Raw genomic sequence first — 8,775 nt, 5'->3', positions numbered from 1 at the left:
CGACGTGGAGGCGGGTGGCGGCAGCACGGCGGCGACGGCGTCAACTACGTAGCGCGCGCGGGAGCGGCTCCGGCAAGAGCACCGTGATCTCCCTCATCGAGCGGTTCTACGAGCCGCTCTCGGGCGTGAACCTCCTCGACGGGCACGACATCAAGGACCTGGACGTGAAGTGGCTGCGTGGGCAGATCGGTCTCCTCAACCAGGAGCTGGTGCTATTCGCGACGAGCATCTCGGTGGTGCTCGCCGCGGCCGTGCTGGCCGCGTGCCTGGTCAACGCGCTGGTGCGCCTGGTGTGGAGGCCGCGCGCCATCGCCAGGAGGCTGGAGCGGCAGGGCGTGCGCGGGCAGATCGGTCTCGTCAACCAGAAGCCGGCGCTGTTCGCGACGAGCATCCGCGAGAACATACTCTATGGCAAGAGCGACGCCACCGCAGACAAGATCAACCACGCGGCGAACCTGTCGGAGACCATCACCTTCATCAACAATCTCCTCGAGCGGTACGAGGCGCAGGTCGGCGAGCGCGGGATACAACTGTTGGGAGGGCAGAAGCAGCAGACCGCCGGAGCAACCTGCCGAGCCCGATGTTGTCGGCCCTGGCATTCGTGGCGGGCACCGCGCTGCCGCTTCTGAGCGGTGGGTTCGTGCGGACGTGGGCGGGCAGGGTGGCGGCCGTGTGCCCATCGACCGCCGATGAGTGCCTCAGCCGCGTGCCTCAGCACGCCCGACGGCGAACACCGGCTTCCCGGTGGCCTTCTCGTAGTGCGGCGAACGAGTTGATGACCCAGTCGGTCGTGGCGCGCTCGATGTCAAACATGCGGTTCAAGAACTCCCGCGAGTCCGTTACCGGGGCAGGAGGTCGGCGAAGAGCGGTGCGAGGAGGTCGACGGCGGCGGCGAATGGGCTTCGTGGGCGGTGCGAGGAGCAGAGGAAGCTCCCGCGCACTCAATGTGTTAGACGAAATGAGAAGCCAAACCTGGTGGCTGTTTAGTTTGGTTGTTAACTTCTAATCATATGCATGTATGCAACCAAACGTCGGGTGAAAATTGCATCTCGATGACAAGACCCCTAATCCAGGCAACCAATCAACTGGTTATCTACGTTTTTGACTCTGTTTTTGCTTATCCAGGCCCTGCTCAGCCTGACTCGTTTTTTCCCTCTAAGTCAGGCACGGCAGCGAAAGCAACCAAACACGCCCCAAATGTTTTCTAACGACGTAAAGCGATCTATTTAGTTCGCGGTACATCTTGGAAAATTCCCGACGGCGTTGATATCAAATCCTTGATCCTTGTGTGCTTGCGCTGATCCATGCCAAACTCCAGCTGTCTGGCAGCAAACTATCTGCATGCATGCACGAGTGTCTTCTTCAGTTCTTCTCCGACCTTGAAGGCAAGCTAACAGCTCAACGGCTCAGCATATAAAGCAGGATATGCGAAAGGCTTTGTTGCCATGGCATCCTTTTTGCTTCTCTCGTGTGAGTTTCAGCTACAAACGCCAAGCATCATGGCTTTTCGGCCTGGGCGGCACCGCTCACTTGCTTGGCGTTTCCATGTGGATCAAAAACGCGAGCTAGCTTGGCGTTTGAATGTGGATCTGAAACACGAGCTGCTTTGGCGTTTCTATATGTAGATGAAGCGCCACCGGCTGTGGTGTTGCTAAAAGGGTCAGATCGTGAAATACTTTCATGTCGAGTTCACTTTGTGGCAAAGATTATTGAAAAGGTCAGAAAAGTGATTTCGGCCTGGTATGGGGGGCTCAGGATGGCCTCCTCCGTCACATGTTGCATCGCCACGCGCTCAGGGTCCGCCTCAGCCTCCTCGGGAGCTGGACGTGCGGGTCCAGAAATGGTCCCCACAGTGACGTCGGCCCCTGCCCCGCGGCAGGTGCGACATGCTGAGAGGAAGGCGGTGCCTCGCCTCCCCTCTCCACCAGGCCGACCCCCGCGTCGGGGGCCGTCTCGGGGGGGGACCACCTCAAAGGTCTCGGAGGGGCACCGCCTCGCTCGGGGGGCGCCGCCCCGGGCTCCCCTGCACTCTGGCGACCATTCCCGCCGTGAGCCCGACCGCCTGCAGCTCCTCCAGCCTCTCCAAGATCGGCCCCAGGACAGCACGACCGAGCTCCTTGTGCTCCCAGCGGGGGTTCTTCTCGACTGACCCGCGTGGTGTCAACATATACCCAACGCGACCTGAAGTGCTCCACCTTCCTCATGATCTTCATGTCGATAGTGAACTTGCCCATCTCGTCGTCGATGCGGAAGGAGGTGTCGTCCGAGCGCTTGTTTCCCGAGGAAATCCGCAGGCTGTAAAAGATCCGGAAGAGCGCCACGGACGGCATCACTCCCAGGAAGACCTTGCAGAGATACGCGAAGACAGCGAGGACAAAGAAGGCATTGGGATGAAGGTGGAGCAGACAAATCTCATAGTGCTCCAGGATAGCAAGGAGGAAATCAGAAAAGGGTGGCACTGACCCTGCGAAGAGCAAGTGGAAGAAGATCGGAACCACCATGGGTCCCAGGTTGCGTGGCGGGCGCGAGCCCGGCCAGATCTCAGTGGCTCCCCCTCGTAGTGCTCAGTAGCCACCAGGGGCGAGCCTTGGCCATCCCGCCATCACTGATAATGGTGGAGGGCAACAGGACCGGACCGGGCTCGCATGCTGGGGTGTTCTTGCAAGAGGAGGCCTCGGTGGTCGCGGGTTTCTTGCCAGAGGCCATGACGGTAGAGAGGGGTTGGGAATTGGAGGAAGAAGAAACAGAGGAGTTGTTTGCGAGGAAGGCGGAGGACAAGATGGAGAACCAACGATGTGCATGCGCCCTGCGTGGGCAGGCTTTATCGCCAAGACGGCGGTTACCGAGGCGTAGTGGGGAAGTGGGGGCGTCCCGCCCCGTCAAAGCCGCCACGCGTCACCTCTAGGCCCGGCAGCTCAATGGGCCCCGTGTCGTTTCGTTCCTAACGGGCGGAACCTGTGCGCCGCGAGCCCGAGGGCTATTGTTCGCTCAGTGGGAACCAGGGTACCACGACCTGTCTGCCTCCGGCCCAGGAGGCGACACTTGGGCCGGCCCACAAGGGATGGCCCTGCCTTGGCCGCTCCGGAGGGAGCCGCCTCGCGAGGCCCCTTGCCACCCGGCTAAGCCCTGCCAAGACCGACAAGCACCAGGTTACGAGGCAGGTCGTACGACACCAGCCGCGGGGCTCCGAGTCCATCACATGGATGACGTCCTACTGTCAGGATAAGGAGGATGGCAGGGCGCGACCAAGACCAGTTTCCATTCTAGTGATAAGGGAGCAGGAGCGTCTGCCTCCCCCAAAGCAAGTCCCAAAGCCTTCCACTTTGGTGTAAGAAGATCAGGACGGATCGGCGCGCCAGGGTAGAGGTCATCGCCGAGCCCACCGGCGCATCAGGATAGCAACTTCAGCAGGCAAAGACCGCCTTTAGTCATGATAAGTCTGAGCGCCTATTCCCCTTTGAATTGCCGCCCTGTGGCCACCCTTTCCCGCTCATATTTTCAGGGAAGAGGACCAAGGCACTATAAAGGAGGCAGTGTCGCCTCCTTGTAAGGGGATCGAGCCATTCTTTCCCGTACGCTTTGTGTACCTCGAGCTCCAAGCGCTTAATTACACAGCAATCCACACAAGCAGGAGTAGGGTTTTACACCACACGGTGGCCCAAACCTGGGTGACCTGCGTGTCCCTGTCGTGTCCGGTGTGAGTGAGTGTGCTCGTTGTGACCTCGCCGTAGTCCCCGTCGGGTCGTAGGTTGCCAAGCAAAGCCCCCTAGAGTTCGAACCCTAGTTCTTGGAGAGTTTCATGGACGCAGATCCTAGACTCCGACAGTAAGTCTTCGAAAAATCCCAGTAAAGTGCTTAGTCTATGGCTATCATCTACAGATTTAGTAAAAACCAATCACTTCTCCCCACGCAGCTCTTGGAGAAGAACAATGAGACATGGCAGCATATGTTTGATGTACCAATCTGCAATAACAGCAGGATAATGAGAACGCACGACATAGTTCACAATAGTCTTTTACACCCCTTGGGTGTTTCAGGCCTCAGCATTGATAAAAGTAACAATCAGTAAATTTGCCCACTGTGGTGAAGACAAACCAGCTTGTAGGACTCCAGCTTTGTAGGAATTCTGTAACGCTTCATCCCACTATTCAACAGCAAAGAATGATGCAGCTCAAGTTGAGAAAGTTTGCTGGGATCTTGGGTCAGTGTAGCAGAATAGACTATCTTTTCCAGTCTTGGATAGCATTGACCTTTAAACCCTCGCTCGACACCCCTAAATGCCATAGCGTAGATTGAAGTCCTCAACTGAAATATGAAGTGATAAAAGAGGGCAAGAATAATATGAGAAATTGATTTAGTAAGGCAAGGCTTACGATCTTCTAATGGTAGTCGATGGATGCAGTAGAGTTCGTCCAGCAGTGTCATCCTGGAAATGACCTTGATTAGTCGGGCGACTAAACTGGATAACTGTTGGTAACCAGGACTGATATGCCTCTCTTTAACATCCTATCTGTCTCATCAACAACCTGAAACCGCAAGTTAAAAAAAATCAAAAAGGTTGTACGCAACACTAATAAGATGCAAAACTATAGTGGTATGACTAAGTTCCATATCACCATATGCTAGAAAAATTGTACAAACGGCCTGCCCTGTTGACTGGATAATTCTTTGGAAAGAACACAAGCAGGGCATGCCAAACTTGTTGCAACTAGAGGCAACACTCGCATGGTTTTAAATGCCATCCATAGCAAGTATCTAAATGAAGAGGTGAATCTAGAAAACTGTTTTAGTCGTCCAAGAATGCCCAAAATAATCATGTATAGCTGCTATTTGGATACAAACCAGCTAAAGTAAATCATATACACTTGGTCCAAACCCATTGCCAGCATTATGTTTGACATTATATGGTACTATGGCACTATGGCACTATGCACAGTTGCACACACAGACAATAATACCTCAAATATGTATAACAGGACCTATCAACGCATCACATATGGACTTGATCGTCCATTGTATGGAGAATGGTGCGAACAAATAGGAGACAGAAATTGTTGCCAATAAGCCTACCAGGTATTATAGATGCTCCAGACTAGAACCTTTTGTCATGTTGATACGATCCATCAATCATCCAGGAGTTGCCACCAATATATCAACTTTAGTCTGTGGTTCCATTTCAACATATTCATCATCAAGAGATGGGTAAAGCTCTTGTTTGGACCTCTTGATCAGATCTGAGATGTCATCCGCAATGGACGATTGACCAACTGCTGATGCTACTGCCAAGCCCGCCACAGGAGCAATAGCATCAAAAACCTCCTTAACCTGAAACGCATAAACAAACAGAAGACACTCCCATTTGTTATGATGGACTAGAGAATATTTAAAGGATAAATTGCTGGAATGGCCATTGAAATACAGACTAGCATGCATAAGTTTCTAGAAGGTAAGAAGAAAATGTTTCCAGTCTTACTTGATTTGCATTGCAGCTATGATCTGCTCAAACAATTACTAACGTGTTGTTGATCAGTGCAGAAACCACAATCTTATTTTCCTTTAGATAGAAAAAGTATAGTAATTCTTTTAGCTGCTTGAGGACATTATCAGTCATACTAGCCTAAACAGGAGAGAGTAATACTGCAGCTTGAATATAGCATCAAGAACTTGTACATCATTTAGTTACTGCTAGAACTGCGAAGTTAGATTTAACTTTTGAAGATTTAACTGCATGTTTGGTATTTATCCTCTCCCTATCGACCCGTCCATTTCTTTCGCTGCCCATGTATTCAGTCGGTATTTATTTTGGTAATGTTTAAATCAAATACGGAGGTAAGTGGACAACTTACTGGACGTCGCGGTCATGCCCACTTGAGCCGCATAAAAATATACGGGACTTTGTGGCAGCCACAAATAAAAATATACAGGATATTCTCACTTGCTCCAGTTCCGCATAAAATTATTTAGATAGAACTCAGATATTCTCACTTGAAGTGCCTGGTTTTGAAACTTCACAAAAAAAGGATGTATTAAACTCAATCTACAGAACACACATGACACTGAACTTGATACAATCTGAAGCTAAAGACTTTGGCAAAACAAAATATTATCCAGTCTTGTTTCTGCCCAGCTCTTCTTTTTTTATTTTTATTTTTTTGACAAAGGAAAGCTCACAAACCTGCAATGCTAAATCCCATGTAGGTAGCACAACCAAAGCATGCAAGCACCTTACTTTCCAAGTGGAAAGCGCTTAGACAACAGGCAAAGCTCAATGCATGACCAACAGGTCGATTGAACAGACGTTTCTCCACAGGCAAAGTGGCTTTTCTTTGGAGACTGTAGCAGGCACAGTGCATGTCCAACCAGAGAAACTTGTAGACGCCAATAGCACACTACTAAACCTTGCAATCCCACCCTAATTGGACCGCTACTAGTTTACTTAGCCCTGCACATGCGCACAATTAGGAGTGTCAGACTCCCCAACCTACATGTACTGGGATGGCTGACGAGTGAAAATAAAAATAACCATGTAGAACTTCCACATCTAAACTTGTATCATGATCTATAGAATTCATGGAACTCTTAACCATAATATGCATAATTAACAGCCATGAGGAATTGAGCTAATTATAAGCATGTGTCCCACACCTTTAGGCAGATTTGACACAACTTATATACATGACAGATAACATGGAGCATTTTAAGCACAGTAGAATTCAGACCATCATATTACAGTGGCAAAAAGGAACACTTAGTGATTAACCAAACAGTGGCACCTTACATTGACTTTGGTGTTCTCATGCAAAAGATTTTAGAAAACAGCTACAATGGTACTTGCCATCATTAGGAGCAGTTCAACTTTTCTCATGCAAAAGATGGGGGGAACCACTACAATGGGCTGCATCTTGAATCACTGCCATGACTGTCCAATTTCCTAAACTAAGATAACTGCCGCCACCGTCTACTTGCCATCGGCGCCACCCCCACCGCTGCCACCGCCTGGAGGCTTCTTTCACTCCTCCTCCTCCTCCTCCTTGGCTTTGCGGAGAAGAGCCTCCTTCGCCAAGGCAAGCTCGACGACACGCTGGACTGTACTCTCCAGATGCTCAAGGAACATCTTGTGGAGCTCTTGACTGTGGCGGCGCATCTGCTCATCCGCTGACCTGAGATACTCTGTCTTGGATTCTGACCGCACGACTTGAATGATGCCAAACGTGAAGGTCATGGCCCCCAGACCCACTGTCCACACAAGACACAACCCTCCAAGACACCTTGCCGATCTCCCGCAGACCCTGGACATGATTTTCGGCAGCCCTCACCTCGGCCACATGCGCTGCTGTCTTGAGGGCGAGAATGCTGGAGCTGAGGTCGGCGAGCTCCTTGGCGTGGGTGGTGTGCCAAGCATGGGCCTCCTTGTGCCTGCCCAGGCACACCTCCTCGACCTTGACCTCGAGCGCGACAACCTTGTGGTCCACATAGACCTCGATGCGGGCGGTGTTGTTTGCCAAATCAACCTCCAGGCGAGAGACGTGGTTTGCGAGGTCCGCCTCGACGCGGCTGATGCGCTGCTCGAGGCCGGCGACGGCGGAGGAGTCGCCATGGGTCTGGCGGCGGGCGATCCGGAGCAGATCGGGGTGGCGGGCGCTGGCGGCGGAGGGGAGCTTGGTGAGGGCGCGGGATGGGGTTGGGAAGGCGGCTGCGCGGAAGGGGCGGATGGGGATGATGGCGGGGAGCGGGTGCGGCGAGGTGAGGCGGCGAGCGAGAGGGGCGGCGCGGCGCAAGAGGCCTGCCATGGTGGTGGTGGTGATGGTGGTGCGGTGGACTCTTTCCTTAAACCCTAATAAAAATGTGCCACACGGGGACAGGGACGCCGATCGCGCGATTATATAGGAGGCTTATCGGGCCGAGGAAGAGGACGTTCTGTGGGCTTATCGGGCTGGTTCCAGTTCCCTTTACACTCCTCTCTTTTTTTTAGGCTAATACTACTATAATATAATTGCAAACGGACCCAGAACAAACATAAAATTGCAAAAAAAGTCCCTCTCATTTACATGGAGGACCCCAAACTGAAAAATAGAATTGCAATCGGGTCCATCAACCAGTAACAAGCAAATCTAAGGTTTGGACAATTTCCCCCTTCAAAGTTGTTAGCTCCTGACTTTGGTTTCTTGGGAACCAACACTGAAAAGAGGTTGCACATTTTGGGAAGGAGCTGATATTTTTTCGTGATGGGTTTCTACCGGGTGACTGATGACACTTTGCATAAAATGGTCACTATTGTTGGAGATGGCAGCTCCACCTTGTTTTGGGCTGATAACTGGTCGCTCATGTCATCCTGCTTCTATTTTCGATGCTGCCAGTCATGGCAGCACTGTGGTTTTGGTTTCCATGGCATTCCCAACAGATCTTTGCTTTCTGTGAAACCCGGGTTCGGGTCTCCTTCCAAAGAGATATAAGGACTGTTCAACACTCGCAAGATCAAACCAGTATAAGGAACACTGCCGCTAACAATCCGACGCATAGTCGCTCTAAAGTTAGCCAAGCAGGCTGGGTTGGGGAGAGAGAACATAATCCAGGGAGAGGACAAGGTGCATCCTCAAGCCAGCAAGACGTGGCATCGTTCATAAATAGGCATATATCGCCTTGAAACTCAAAACGGCATCCTACCTCATGAAAGCACAGCCGACCATAGTAGAAGCAATATAAGGGAACATATTTTCAACCATGTATTTACAAACATACGTTAAATATATATACCGAGTCAAAGTCATCTAACTT

The 8,775-nt window shown here is 51.6% G+C and overlaps 1 pseudogene; it reads right to left on the bottom strand.

The window, feature by feature from the left end:
• Positions 1 to 3,930: 3,930 nt before the first annotated feature.
• Positions 3,931 to 8,775, bottom strand: part of LOC119321061 — an 82,414-nt pseudogene continuing 77,569 nt past the window's right edge.

The sequence above is a fragment of the Triticum dicoccoides genome, chromosome 6B, assembly GCF_002162155.2.
Source record: "Triticum dicoccoides isolate Atlit2015 ecotype Zavitan chromosome 6B, WEW_v2.0, whole genome shotgun sequence".
NCBI classification, from domain to species: Eukaryota; Viridiplantae; Streptophyta; class Magnoliopsida; order Poales; family Poaceae; genus Triticum; species Triticum dicoccoides.
Note: the sequence above shows the minus strand (reverse complement) of the source record. Positions and strands in the feature narration are given on the sequence as shown.